The sequence below is a fragment of the Haliotis asinina genome, chromosome 15 (assembly GCF_037392515.1).
Source record: "Haliotis asinina isolate JCU_RB_2024 chromosome 15, JCU_Hal_asi_v2, whole genome shotgun sequence".
NCBI classification, from domain to species: domain Eukaryota; kingdom Metazoa; phylum Mollusca; class Gastropoda; order Lepetellida; family Haliotidae; genus Haliotis; species Haliotis asinina.
This window is the reverse complement of record NC_090294.1, coordinates 34,286,362-34,302,550: the sequence shown is the minus strand read 5'-3', so window position 1 is coordinate 34,302,550 and position 16,189 is coordinate 34,286,362. Positions and strand designations below refer to the sequence as shown.

Sequence of the window (16,189 nt, the reverse complement as noted above, 5' to 3'; positions counted from 1 at the left end):
AGCTGGAAAGGTGATGACATCAGTCTTTTGAGATTCCAGGGGTATTCTGCTCATTGATTATCTTGAAAAAGGTCAAACTATCAACGGCAGATACTATGCTGATCTACTGAACCAGTTGCGAGAAGCAATCAAAGCCAAACGACGAAGGATGATCGCTAAAGGTGTCCTCTTCCACCAAGACAATGCGCCTGTTCACAAATCGGTGGTGGCCATGTCAACAATCCGCGATTGTGGCTTTGAACTCATTGACCATCCTCCTTATTCACCAGATTTGGCTCCTTCTGACTTCCACCTGTTCCCCAAAATGAAAAAGGAACTCGCTGGTCGCCATTTTGCAAGTAATGATGACGTCATTTCCGCTGTGACTGGTTTTATTTAGGGTAGCTGAAGAAGATTTCTTCCTGACCGGGGTTCGGGCCTTGCAGCATCGCTGGCAAAAGTATGTGAACTTGGAAGAGGACTATGTAGAAAAATAAATTACAAACGTGGACTTAATAACTTTTTTTCACAGTGAGGCTTAGAACTTTTCAGCCAACCCTCGTACATATGCTGCTCTCTCTAAACATTATGTTCCTATCACAAGGAAGCTCCACTCAGCTAATGTTGAGTGAGGGATTGTTTCTCAAAGGCGGTTGAGTAGAATATATCAACTCAAGCAAAGGAAAACAGTTATGTCCACAATAAAGTTAATGATATACCGGCTGAAATCACGGAGGCAAAAATTCTGAAACAATGAATCGATATACACTGGGTGCAAATACACTAATTCCTTCAACTGAAAATGATGTTAGTGTAAATACTGTAAGAGATACTATGATCCTCTATCTGTGACAAAAAGAATAGTAAAATGAACCTAAATAGAAGCACATATATCTTTAAAAATCATACATCCTCATGCATCCTTATTAGTAAATAGTTACTAAAGTCTAAATGTCTCTGGTATAATAAAGCGCACAGAACATGATTCACAGATTCATTGATCTGACACTTAAAAGACATAATTGTATTTCAAGAAACTAACAGTGGTTTGAGCAGAAACAGTCGGGCGAATTGAACAGGTAAGGATTTTCTCTTTCCCTTCCGAACACTGTAGAATCCTGGTATATCTAATTCGTCCCACTGCTTGTTTTGTTTCTTGAGCTGAAAGAGCCCTGTAAGTGTAGGTGTAGAGTTTAGAAATAAAAGTAAAGAGATTCTATATCCCTAACGGTAGAAACATATTTGTATGTAAATACAATATTCTATTTATCACGATCAGGATACTTATATACGAACCCCCCAAACCGTCACGAAGGATCAAAATTTTATGTTAGGGGTGAAATGCTATGATATGAACGTGAGCAATCAATAATTATCATACCCAAATGTTTGCATGTTATCCTCACTGCGGACTTTAATGGCAGATATATTTAACGAACATATTAATATGTAATAAATTGATCAACTGAGAATCTGTTCTCGATAAGCCTGGGATGTCTCGAGTGAGGATACTCAGGACAAAATCGGAATAAACGTTTGAAATTACACTTACTGAAATTTGTACAGGCACAAACATGTTTATTGATGATGACAGACTAGGAAGTGGCAACAATGACAGAACAACCCGCTACGATAAAAGTGTCATCGACAAAGTTATTGTCTTCCAAATGGGTCTTCCTCTTTTAACTGATTCTAATATAATTGACTATTCACCCATCCACCCAGACATCCACCGTCTTTATAACGACTTAAAGTAGCCCATGTAAAACACCGCCATGCACGTATATACGAAATAAGGCTTTAGGTCTGGAATTTGCAAAGAATGGTGGAATGTAGATAGCACTGGCGTACTTACCGCGTCAAATTCGGATTATTTCAGTCTGGCAATTTCATCCCGTATATGATCGCTCAGTTCTGAAAAATACTGGTGATCCAATTCGTATAGACCAATTACAGTGCAAAGCTGTTTGGGAAAACAGTTCAGCATTGCACTTAATAACGCTTAACGTGATGTCAAGATGTCAATAACATCGTCACTATAACGCAGTAGATATGTAGGAGGCAATTCCAAACTGTTGATAGCACATTCATTAATGCACATTCTGACATTTAGAAAGTTTATGTGCTGGTGATTGGGTGCATGACTCTAAGAGTGTGTGTTGGAATCCCGGATGCGACTTAACCGAACACACATACTAAAAGCTGTGCTGCAATGGGTAAGTGTAATCCCAGTTATATGGGTTACATTTGACCACTTTCTAAATGTCATTGTGAATTCATAGCTGTCGGTCTTACCAATTTCAACTAGTCAAAGAGGTACACAATGTACAGGGTCTAGATTACCAGTCGCCCTACTCCCACTGATTTGGCGAGATGACTAACTCTGTGTGCTGGCGATTAAGTACCTGTCTCTGAGAGTCTGAATCCCGGAGCTGACTGAAGCAAACTACTAGGATATGTACTATACTAAACAAATCCCCCATATAACATGTGTTACATTTGACCACTTTCTAAATGTCATTGTGAATTCATAGCTGTCGGTCTTACCAATTTCAACTAGTCAAAGAGGTACACAAAGTACAGGGTCTAGATTACCAGTCGCCCTACTCCCACTGATTTGGCGAGATGACTAACTCAGTGTGCTGGCGATTAAGTACCTGTCTCTGAGAGTCTGAATCCCGGAGCTGACTGAAGCAAACTACTAGGATATGTACTATACTAAACAAATCCCCCATATAACATGTGCTACATTTGACCACTTTTTAAATAGTATTGGGTATTTGTAATCCTGATTTGACAATGTAATCGGCCCACGGCGAGGCTTACTTCTTCAGGTTGATGATTGATTCTGCATTTTTGTAGCTGTATTCCTGTTAAATCACCTGTTATATATACTCTTGTACCACCATCGGGGGTGTTAGGAGCATATACTCAACTGAACACCAATTTGTGTTTGAGAGCATTCAGTTCATCTAATACCCACTTTGCAAGCTCAAAAAAAAGTTTTTTTGAGGGGGGGTTAGAAACTGGCACAAAGGATTCAGAAATGAAAGTTTTACGGGATATTGATGAAAGATATACTCTTCATAAATAGTAGGGAAACTGTACTTTCAATGTACGATTGTGAAAATTGGGAGATATATGGGATTGAATCAATGTTGATACAATAATAATAAATATTTTGAGAATACATCACCACATAGATTTCATTCAAGCTGTTCGTTCAGTTATCCCCCTTGTTAGGTGACAGGAGTATGACATGAAAATTTCATGAATACAATTTTCAGACAATAGTGTGTGATTTGACCCTGAAAACCCTGACCATGCACAGATGCTAGAAAATCATCGGAAAAATGGTCTACAGTGTCTACATCGACCTGCCTGAAAACGTAGAAAGATTCATAATGACACCCATGCACGTGTAGTAGGCTCCCACGTTGTGCAAGTGCTTCCCATGTATTCTGTTTTTGTGTGGTGATAACGTGAAATGAAGCTGCTTATAAAAATATGATTGTCATTGTAACGTTCCTCAATGGGTTTTCATTCTACCAGACTTCAAAGTTCAGGCTCCCCTACATTTTTGAAGAGTATACATACTGGAACACGCCGCATCACATATAATAACAATATATTTACATTGAAGATCCTCAAAGCGTATAGTCTCAAACGCTTGTATCAGAGACAGGTGAGTTCTTCACATGGGTATGAGTTATAAGGAATGATTTAAAAGACTGGTCTTAGAGATGGACTCACCTTGAGTGATTCGGTAAGAGCGCTCCACGGGGTAGCGGCTGAGACAGCGAAGGATCTTGGGTCGAACGTTTTCAATTTGGTAACACACACCTGAAGGACCTCTTGTTGGCTTGAGTGGAGAGTTCTTGAAGGACAAATGGGATAGTCGGATCACTCAGATAGGCAGGTCCGGTACTACGGACAGCTTTGTAATTGAATGAGAAAATTTTGAACACAATTTTTTATCAACAGTCTTATCAACAGTATGATTAGGCAATGCTAGCACTATCAACGTGATACAAACACGCATTACTGCAAAATATCACACAATATCACATGCATACATCACAGTTTATACTCCGACAAGGTGAGATACACTATCTCCATAAGTAAGTGGAATCTTGGCACCAATAGATGGCTAAAGGGACATTTCAGTCTACCGTCGTATCATTGAGTCCTTGCGGATGGAACGTATGGAGTTCAAAAATCCATCCAAGTTCAAGAGATCTTCTTTTCTTGGTGGTTTGATTGGAGTCAAGAGTCTTGGTGCTCGCTATGCTGTGTGATAATGTCAAAGTTTAGATAATTTTTGCCATGATGTTCCCAGTTAAAGTGAACTGCGACTGGTTTGTCACATTTATGCGTGATATCAGCACAGTGTTTCGGATTTTGAAACATATTTTAGTTTCACCAACATATTGTTTGTTGCAATTTTTGCACGTGAGTAGGTATACTACGTTGTGGAATTAGCAGGGGTGGACCTTATCTGTGATTGAGCTGTGGAAGGTGCCAGTTAATATTTTGCAAATTTTGCAGTTGTCTTTGTCGCATTGAAAACTGCCTGATTACTGGACACACGGATGTTAGGGCTGCAGTCATGCACTGACAGTTATGAATTCAAGTCAACGTGCTGGCCGAAACGGGCCTTGAGTTTGTTACCTTGCTACTATCACATCCAAAGCAGAGAATGAGAAAAAGATAACCTTCCCACTGTTATTGTAGACTACACAATATAAGAGAAATGCCTAAAATGAAGTCTACGAAGAGTTTTAAAGAATGCCTGCAAAACATTTACTTGCACTTTCACGAGTGCCTGTTAGCCATGGAAAGGATGCATTCAATTGAATCCTGCTCTCTCAATATAAAGACGAGCGTAAAGTAACTACGTCCTTTACGACATCTGCTTCGTCTGAATTTAGTTCAGTAAAGTCACAACGTCCTGTTTTCGCTCCAGCTCACATAAAGATGTAATTCCGGCAAGTGAGGGTAGCAGTTTTAGAGTCAGCGTTAAAAGTCATCAAACAGCCATATTCCCACGAGCAGCAGATAAGTCAAGATGATTACCTAAAAAGTATGTGCAAAATACTTCAAAGCTATTAAAACGGTCAGTGCTTCGGCAGTAAACATGGAACTTCCATCCGTTAGTCTGATAGGACATTTGCTATCACTTCTGCGGGTGGTTCATTATCGCCTTGTTGGATTAATAGGTTATACCATTACAAGAGAGACATCTATTTGTTGGTAAAAAAAATGCATACTTGTACAATACTGTATTTGTGACGGCCTGTGTTTGTTTTGTCAATTCTTTCTTTTGTTTCGGCAACATAACCACGGAGGTATTTCTCACAAATTGAATTTTAAAATAGTGATGAGATATCAGCGAAAGGCTATATCGAGTATATTAACAGTGTTAATTTGTTATAAAAAATCTAATCATGATCATCTGCAGCTGGTGTCACAATTCATTCAAAAGCTGGTTTTGATATATATGAGTGAAACTTGCCAATATATTAGAGAACAGGGTTTACACATCTTAATTTTAAACACAGCTCATTGGCGGTACAATGTAAGGATGCACTGGGAGATATCATTTCATTGCTACCCTGGTATCTTAGCTATACATCGTTTCTACGCATGGAATACAGGTTTATACCATACATTAACAAACGCGAAGCACCAATCAAGTCATTGATGTAGACAGGTGAAGAGGCGTTGCTTGATCTCCCAACGTTTTCACTCTGAAACGACCTTTACCCATCACAGCACTTTAGTTAAGCATTTAGCTTATATTTTATATCCAGAATAAATACGATGCCCAGAAATATTTTCATGTGGGAGTTTTACTGTTACAAATATGTAAAACTGTTTTTTAATGAGCACTTCTGTGACATGGCTTTAACTCTGTACCATGTTGTTCATGTTGGTACCACACAACACACATGGACAAGACAGTGTTGTGGGAAGAAAGTGGCACATACTGCTGTAAATCAGCACAATCAAGTGTTCACCATATCTGGTGTGTTAGATGCTTGCACTTTGTGTTGATGCGTTTCTGGTGTTCTATGAAGCTGACATGAGTCTACTGCCATCCGATAATCCACTAGAGGACGGGATGTATAGATGCCCAGTGCTCTCTATATCCCTTGAGAAAGTTCTTGTTGAACAACTGGTAACTAGTAGTGTGGTAATATTCCACGATGGAAACGTTGTTGGTCAACACGGTATTCCCTCACCACATATAAGCAATGGGTGAAGTTATTTAACAGTCTTTAACAGGACATTCTGGATGTTTCAGGTTCCAAGGGGTATGTTGTCAAGAGGTATAACACAGACAGAAAACCAGCACACACCCAGTAATAGTCACACACGAGAAGTGAAGTATATAGCTATTTATTATTTATTTAAATTAATGAACAAGAAAACATATTCATCATGTAACAAAGGCAGCAGGGATATATTATAAGCTTTACATTTGCAGTTGCCAAAGGTATTATATTAAGGAAGAGTTAAATGGTTTTATATTTCTCCAGCACACAGCAGTTAGATCATCAGCTACGATGTGATACACGAAGGACGTAGTGGATATGTGTGCAAGAGTAAATCATTGAAACTGTCATCGCTAGCTGAGCACTGTGGTATTATAGCAGTCGTAAGTGGACACAAAGGATCACATTTCCCACTTGTTATGTGAGAATCATGTTTGGGACAAGGCAACATCACAAAGACATTGTAGTGCTGCCGGAGGCTTGTCCTCAGTCACTTAATATACGCAAGGGACGGCGATGGGTGGTTAACAAGGTTTATACCAATTCCAGTATGACATCCTTGAAGTACACACACAATCTTCTTTGTATCATTTGTATTTTATATGTTTGTGGTAAGTTACTTCTCTGGACCTTGTTAACTCGGAAATATATAGGCGGTGGACAAAAATCAGTTCACGTAGGATTTGGTTATATGCTTGCTGACATCGACGGTCTCTGTAAGTATATTGCGCACAAATTCTCAGTTTAATCTCACACAATACAAAGATATGTAAATACCCATAATATACATACGATGATCTGATATCTACGGTCACAATTATACGATACTGAGCAATATATTTTCGAAACAATATTGATATCGCCAAGCTTTCGCCGCTGCTTGTAAATATTTATGAATCAGTTACATAAATGTTGTGCAGTGTGTAAACGCGATAATGTCGAATGTACAGATGACTGGCATAGTTTCATAAAACACGAAATTATCCAGGATATGAAGAACTGAAATTAGACTCCACAATCATTATGAAAAGCGATGTGTTAACTTGTTATACACTAAGGATTAGGTCGTAGAATGTCATAACGACAGGAGTATTATCCCCGGCTTACAGACAGGAGACGGTTACTTGGTAAAGGATGTACGTTCATCATGGCGAGTTGAGTGTCGTGAGAGGACTCTTGGCAGTGGTCACATCATGAGAGTCGACATGTGTAATTGAACATGGAAACTAATATCAGAGCTGAAACCGAGCAACCTTGCCTCCAGCCATCATTTCGTCGCCTACTTAGGTGAAGAAATAGAAGAATGGTCTCGGACGCGTGATATCATTGACATGATAAGCTGCGACCATATGCTTTGGTTGGGATTATCATAATATCCACTACTGATCATGTGGTTCACAGCTAGCATGGACTACAACACAACTGAATGAGAACACTGAATGTGCTATCATCGGTGGTGCAGTTGATAGATCACTTTCACAAGCACATGAATTGTTTTGTTATACATCTTACTGAGAAATATGTATACAATACAGGTAAATTCCGTAGATATATATATATATATATATATATATATATATATATATATATATATATATATATATATATATATATATATATATATCATAAAATAATAAATGAGAGTGAAGGACAATGGCACAGCGTAACATCACATTTTTGCACAACACACAAACACAACACAGCCAAGAAGAATGTCATAATGATTAATATTTTAAACAATCCATTCACCCATTCTGGAGATGTGTATCAGTTGTGTGAATCGTGATAGGTTTACGGAGCAGTTTATTTGGCCCCCAAATGTTCATGTGGCTTCATCGAAAACGAGAAGAAAATGCATTTCACCTGCCCACAAGGTGTAACATATACTCATATGACGTCAGCTATTATATGTAACCAACGCATTTTGCTAATTTCAAATTACAGTTATATTTAGACAGTTTGATTTTGCTCATATCCTAGCGTTGAGATGTGATTGTGATTTCCCAGGAACTCGACAACTACCTTTAGTTCGCTAGTTTCACACATAGTCAACTTGGCTCACATCACTTTTTACGTAGCTATAGTTCGTCACTGTTGTTCGCCTCATGGCATTGCTCAGATCGTTTTTTGAACCGCATACAAGTGCTTTTCTGAACGAATTTCGGAACTTCTGTGAATAGATATTGTATATGATTGGGTTACCAGCACTATTGACGTAGATGAGAAGACGAACAAAAGCCATCAGGTTCTGATACTGTTCCACGCCCATGCTTCGTACCTCCTCAAGCGGGGTGAAAATCTGCCAGAGAGCTACAATACGAAAAGGAAGCAAGCACGCGAAGAAGAGAACGATGATTCCGATCAGCATGCTTACAAGTTGTTTCCTTGAGTTGTTGGACTGAACCTTAGCGCTGTCCTTGACATCTCCGCTCATCACGGTATCCTTGACAACCTTGTAGATAATGAACGTGTACAGGAATACAAGCAGAGCCATGGGCACAACAAAGAAACAACAGAATATGATGACCATGTATACAGTCTTCCAGTTCTCGTTGATAGGAGTGATGCATATTGAGACGTGTTCTTTGTAGATGAAATGGTATTCTTCAGTTGTATGCGCCATAACGAGGAAGGGCGACGTGACGGCGAGGACCAGGATCCAGATGACTACCATGATTAGCATTGCCTTGGACTTGCTTCCAGAGGAGTAAGTGCGGAGTGGGTGAGCAACAGCGAAAAATCGTCCCAGACTGACAGCCAGAATAATCATGATGGACGCGTGAGTCACGAAGTTTTCCAGGAAACTCACAAGTCTGCCTGAAAGTAGAGAAGATGCGCATTACGTATCATGTAACTTCTTATGAACGTTAAAATGTCGTTTCTATTAAGATATACCTAATGCAGTACACAACAATTACAACCTACACATACGCACGCACTCACATACGGGTATGAAACCTGTGGTGACGGGTGGAAACAACCCAGTATCTGAATGTTCTGGTAATCTACCATCTGTTTATTTCATATTCATGTTTTTCAGATTTCCGTTCATGTAAAACTCATTAACCGTTCATTACTATATCCACAGGCGAAAGAGTGAATCAAGATTCAGTAACAATTTTTTCGTTTATTAACTGGATTTCTTTCAGGTGTTTCGAGAAATTGACTTATTGGGCAGAATCAAATAACAAGAAACATTCAAAGAAACAGGATGCTAATGCGAGAAGGCTGTGCCACGCGTTGAGCAGAAATACCGAAACATAGTCCTGGCATAGACCAGGTAACAGTTGTGGTGGTTTCTGGTCTCAGCCCATACAATAGTGTGATGATATACTAAACAAAATTTGGGGATATTTTCATGATTGTTTAACTGAGATTTGCATCATCCTTTGGAGGACAGATGACGCCGTGCCCAACAGTTATGTACGTAATGAAAAGTCAGACTCATCATATCGTATGAATCCGAATGGTTGGTGGTTGTGACGTAACGTCGTAAGCAAGTGGATACAGTGCTGGTCTTGGAATGGTAAGTAACAGTACACACTCACAAATGATACACATGTACCACATGTGCCTCCTCTTGTTGTCCATGTTGTCACTCTGACAGACAGACTCATTCCACCCACACCAAGACCCGGTTATGTGCAGCCATTGTGTAGCGATAAACAACAAAAGAACAAACTGAACCACCTGAAAACGATTGTGTAAGGTTAATGGCATGAAAATGTCAATTTTCTCTATGTCACTATGTATGGTGCCTCTGGACACCATAGCAATGGGATTGTGGGATAACACCACTGTTATGGGATCTTGGGATAACACCACCCTCACTGGATAACATCACCCTCATGGCATCGTGAGATAATATGAACACGTCGGAAATGGAGACATCTGTGTAGTCGATTACTAATCGCCCGTCCACTCACTCTGTCACCTGTAACTCTCCGACCTCATCCTCAGTTTGATTCTTGTCACAGCAGTTTCGTAACGCCATCCATCTGATGAAATGATCTTGTGTCATTTGTGGGGATAGGATAATCATTTTCCAAATCCACCTTGGTTTCCAAAAGAAACACCCATTACATAAACTTGAAAGTAACATCATATCCCACGTGTGTCCATGTCAGGCAATCTGATGATACTTGCTTGTCATCAGCAGTCAGATGGTTGGTTGACTTGTTGTTTAACTGTTTAACTGCGGTCTGTAAATAATCGTGTGTGCATCAGACAATCTGATGAACAACGTCATAAGCATCGATGTACGGAGCTTAATATGATGGCACCAACCAAATCAGCGAGCCTGACCACAACACCCCGTCAGTCGCCTCTTACAAGTATCAGTTACTGAAGATAGTTTCTAGCCCGGATGTTCTTCACGGCTGCACCAGCTGACAGATATACTAGCTACTTGTGATTGAGTTTCAAAAAGATCTAAGTTAGGTGCATAAGACTTTCACTTGCCTTGACTCTCCATTTCTTACCCACACAGATACTGCGGGGTCCGTGACGACAAATGTCAGCACCAACAAAATCTTCCCAGCACCAACAAAATTTTCCGTTGTGTCTAACATAAAAAGTTGTGTATCAACAATACTAAGCCTTATCCCTGAAGGGACTGGTTTATCGATGACATAAATATATCAATCAAGATCCGATCTAAGAATGTACTTGTGATTGCCACAGGAAGTGACTACCTTTGAAAAGACCTATACACCAATACGATATCGAATTGCTCAGTAACTACTCCCTATCGTTCACAGCCAGATTAGAGACGGGTTTCTAGATGACTGGGGGACTCCGGAAATGCACCTGGCTACATATGAAACGTAACCGCACAAGAATAACTGGTCTTGGTTATACGTCGAGACAGATTCCCTGGGGCAGATAAAATAGAGATTGGCGTAAACATGATCTGAATGGATAATGTAAAATCAGTGATGATGCCTAACGTTCCCAGGAAGCATGTCCAGGGCTAATGGTAGTGTCAACGGGTGGATGTAGTCATCGGCTCGTAGCGAATTAGCTCGTGATTTTGATGAACATTACGTTGACGGACACAAATGAATACGTTGATGAGACGAAGGCATAGTTTAGTTGTTCAGACTTCTTTAGTTGGTTTCACAAGACATGACAAACAAGTATACATGAATGAGGTGAGCGGACTTCCAGCTCAACCCCAGTGATCTCACCTGCGAGCGGCATAATCCTGCTCGCGGTCGTCCCTACAAAGACAGTCGGAATGCTGGCCTCCACACTCACATCTCACTTCTCATCTCTCACGTGCAGTATAGATGTGAGCATACATATATATAGTTTTAAACAACAATAGACAGGCAAAGATTCAACAATGGACAGATAGAGAAGCTAATAGCACTTCCTTCTACAGCTGATGTGATGACAGACACAGCCAAGGGGGATGACCAATAAAGGCCATAAATGTCATATACAGTAATTAATGGAAGTCACAAAGAGGAACAAGGTAGCTGACAAAACAATGTACTCTGCGGTAGTGATAAAGATCAAGATTGCAGAATAATAATAATAACTTAATATCATATAGCCTGGCTACATAGTTTTTGGTCTGTAGAAATATTTGGACATGGCTGTCCTGAAGTAGACACTATAACAGTAGTACGCCATTTGCCCATTTGCTGATTTAACATTATTGGGTTTCCTGTCGAAAGTATCGGCAGTTGTTATAAACAATAAATTTGGAAAAAGGAAACAATATCTTAAGTGATCCTACTCACATACTTTTTTCGGAAGTTTCATCATTACCTTCTGGACACAGGCTGTAGATGCCGACTTTTAGAACAAACACGGGTCGCCACTCATTTGTTCCAGCTAGTGTTAGATGTGTTAACAATATCTTCCAAGGGTCCAGATTGTAGTCAGGATCAACGATGTGTACTCAGTTGATGTATTCATATCCTGATTATTTTAAACAATAGTTTTATGATTATCATTTGCAGTGTTATGTATGGCTGACTTATTTAAGAACAAAATGGAAAACTGTATATGATGCAAAACAAAATTTTCTTGAGATAAGAATTATCTCATCTCATCTCATCTCATCTCATCTCATCTCATCTCATCTCATCTCATCTCATCTCATCTCACCTCATCTCTTCTGAAAGTAAAGAAAGCCTGAGAGTGTTCAGTTTGTAACAAGAGCAAGCGATTTTAACTTCATCACTGATTTTCAGCAATCAGTTCTTTATGTTCACTTATGTTTCACCGCTAACCTAAACGGAATCTGAGCATAGTCTCTCGTGAGTATTCCTTTGTCATGACATTTTATCTTTATATTGATATATATGTGAAGCACCACCGACGTGTTATACCAGTATGAAAACCTATCATGCTTTTAAACCGTATTGAAATGATAACTACATGTTCCCTAGCTTACTGTGATGAAAACATAAATATTTTTTGTGAGAATATACTTGCAGATGTGTATATTGTCGATGTTGGAAAGTTTGGACACCATGACTACGCCATCAATCTGATTTTTGCACCGTTCTTAAATAATCACTGATACATTTTAAGGAGTCACCATGGGCGTCGAATTTTCACGATCGAAATTATGTAGAAGTCCCCTGAGCACTGCATCGATTCCTGCAGATTTGAACAGGAGGATCAAAGTTGGAGTCGAAGGTAATTACAAGTATGTTCGATGAGGTTCACATCGGGGCACACTTCGTGCCATAGCAATATTTCGGTGGCATTATGTTGGGCGATGACAGTCTTCAATTAATATATTAGACAATAGTCACAGGGGTGGTTATCAAAACGAGGCAAGATGGCGGAATAGTAAACTTTCCATTCTTAACTTTGAGTTTCCCAGGTTTATTAATGAGATCAACTTATAGTAATGCTCGCACCCTCCTGCTGATGGCACTGGTTTAGATTCGGACTCAGGGGCAGTGGGTTTCAGTCTTACCAGGTGAATTTGGATTCAGTCATCACAGTCATTAGTCTTCCCCCGTCTCCCACACTTGTCATGGCTTTTGGGTCGACGATACACCCAAATTCCCACCCAATGCTACACATTAAATATCAGAAGTACCAAAATGGTTGGTTTGTGTTCAGTTAGTCACATATATGTTGTACCCGCCGTGGTATTGTGGAAATAGTGCGAAAAGCAGTGTAAATCATTATGCACTCACTTCAGGTTCAAAGGCACAGTCAGAACGTTAACCTACTATAAAGTTCACATTTGGTGTCACGCCCTGCTGAGCGTGCCTTCATGACGCTAATTCAGTTACTCTCCGTTGCCAATGATTCTTAGCAACATGTTTTGTCATTTTTGCCAATCCGAAGGAAGTGTCAGCATCAGCCATATATCTGCCGGTGAACTAATTTCATACAATCAATGTGACGGAAGGCTCGAAGGTTTTGACAAAAATGAGCTGAAAACTATCTTGGGTTTGAGACAAAAGTCACCTTACTAGTTTTTCATTTTACTTTTAATTGAAGTCAGGTATTGAAGTTTTTTGGGTTCTCGTTCAAAACCAAAATCGAATTCTTCATAATAAATTATTAGGTTTTGCTCTGATGATCTGTCGGTGGGCTTGGTTCCACAATGCACTTTTGGAATGTTTAGTGTTACATGTTAAAACAGGCCATGACTAGACTACATAAACGTAATACAGAGGGACCGTGAAGAGATTGGTGTTGTCGGTGTGTGACAAGACAGTGGCTAATCCACCTACCATCTATTCATTTCTATAACCTCTTCCATGTCTTAAAGACAAATCCTACTGAACTTGAAATACATCTGCAAGAAATATATCTATCACCTTTCGGTGTACTATATATCAAACATATTAACGGGCTTACCTCCCCTAATCTATCTGTACATACTCTCAACACATTCTTCAGGTAAAAATAAAATACACTAGTCTCGCAAATAAACCATTGAAAGTGTCACTTTAATAGACTGATCGATTTAGGCTTGGTCTGTGAGTCATAAATAAAGTGGCGGTAGAAAAGCGCTAACAGATACGCGCATATAGACATTTTATCATTAGGAAAATGCTTATAAATATATTGCCGAAAATAAAACTAAAGTACACAGAAGAGTGCCTGTGCATGTGCGGTTACAGCCATGCTGTGTCCATTGATGCAGATAAGCTCTATTTATAACTACTTTCAACATTTATCACAACGGTGCTTCTCAAATAGTTTGGAAAATTACACTAATCTGAAATGAGCACTGATGTCAATACATGTTCATATCGACTTCCAGTCGACTTTTAGGTCGCCATTCACAGTTTGCAGGAGCATATGAAATACTTGGCGCTCTATCTGGATGTGTGTTCTTTTAGAATGCTATTACACACGGGGTGTGTAAATGTGAACACAACCGTAAGTAACCTGTTGATGGAATATTACATGCTGCCCGATGTCAGGCGATGCGCCCGATAGTGTTTATAAAAGCTGGGCTTTGTCTCACTCGGTACATACAACACCTGACGTTCAGAAGACAAGATGGAAACAGTAATATACTTTTTCACAAGTTAAATCTGGACAGATCTGACACAAGGTTGTACATGGACCAACACTTGAGTTACTCAACGTGATCACCTTTGGAATTGAATCACAAGACCGGAGATAAGACTCATAGTGGGATATGTCAGTTTGAGTGACGAACTCAGTGAATGTAGAACAGATTATGTTCTGTTGCTTATGCAAAGGTAGTGATATAAATTTAAGTTGCCGCAAGTAATGCCCACAAATGCTGTCACAGCATACGGAAGGAGCCTTCCGTTTGGAGGACACTGGGTATCACACCTAATATCGGATAATCATTCATAAGCGTAGGGTCATGATATAGCGAATAGGTTCGTGAAATAGACATGTTTAGTCAAATAGTTCATCAGGTTATATATAAAAGTAATACAATTTAACCAAAAGCTTCATCCACGATGACAATATAACAATTAAGACCTTCTTAGACCGTGCCCATTAACACAAGACCACCTCCTACACTTGCCATCTGATACTGAGCTGTTGGGCCTCACTCTATACTAGTCCCGTCCGTGATAATGATTGTCTTACACATATTTGGGATGAGGAGGACCAACAGTCATGGTAGGATCAGAACCTGCCCTGGGCCAGTCTGACATCTGAAGCAACACCTCCCAAACTGTCATCTTGGGCCTTTCATTCGCTGCTGCTTTGATTCGTCTTTGCATGAACATGTTTGGACATGTGACCAAGTCTGACGTTTACGGGGTCAGTTTGAGAAGATAAAAAACTACAAAACGTCAATGTACAGCTAGAAAGAAGAAAAGGCACTTTGAGCAAGTATTTAACAAAGTCTCTTTTGATCATTTTATAGTAAGAAAATATTATGCTCCTGCTCACAACCAGGTCAAAGTGACAGTTTTAACTTTTGCACTATGCACGTGCTGTCCGAGGTCACGTGCGTCATGACCGTCGCGGGTGTTGTGTGTGATTTGTATAGTTTGTTGTATAGTTTGTTTTTTCTGGAATGTTCCAGCCAAACTAATACCTTGCTGTCGATGGTGCAGGCTTACCTCAAAACAAAATATCCTCTAGTTCATCATACAGTATGTGTAACCATGTAACCGACTTACTGCTAAATGATCAGTACAGTAACCCCACGTGGTAAAACACATTTGGAAAATGGCTGTCCTCGAGAGTAATTATGAACAGACAGAATCTTTTGATTGTTTTCATATTCATTTCTGAACAGACTCTGACGTGGACTTTATTTAAGAAGGTTCATCCGACGATGTTTATGTATTACACTGAAATACACAACACAAGTTCACTATCTTCAAATGATACAATATGTGGCACCAGGACCGTAGGATAAACAGTACAGAAGTCAGCTCACTCGCGTGTGTCCTCTACTTATCTCAAGTGACTGACTTCGATGAAGAGCGAGCTCCGTTTCTGAA

The 16,189-nt window shown here is 39.6% G+C and overlaps 1 pseudogene; it reads right to left on the bottom strand.

Moving 5' to 3' along the window:
• Nucleotides 1-7,947: 7,947 nt before the first annotated feature.
• Nucleotides 7,948-16,189, bottom strand: part of LOC137264979 (growth hormone secretagogue receptor type 1-like) — a 63,894-nt pseudogene continuing 55,652 nt past the window's right edge.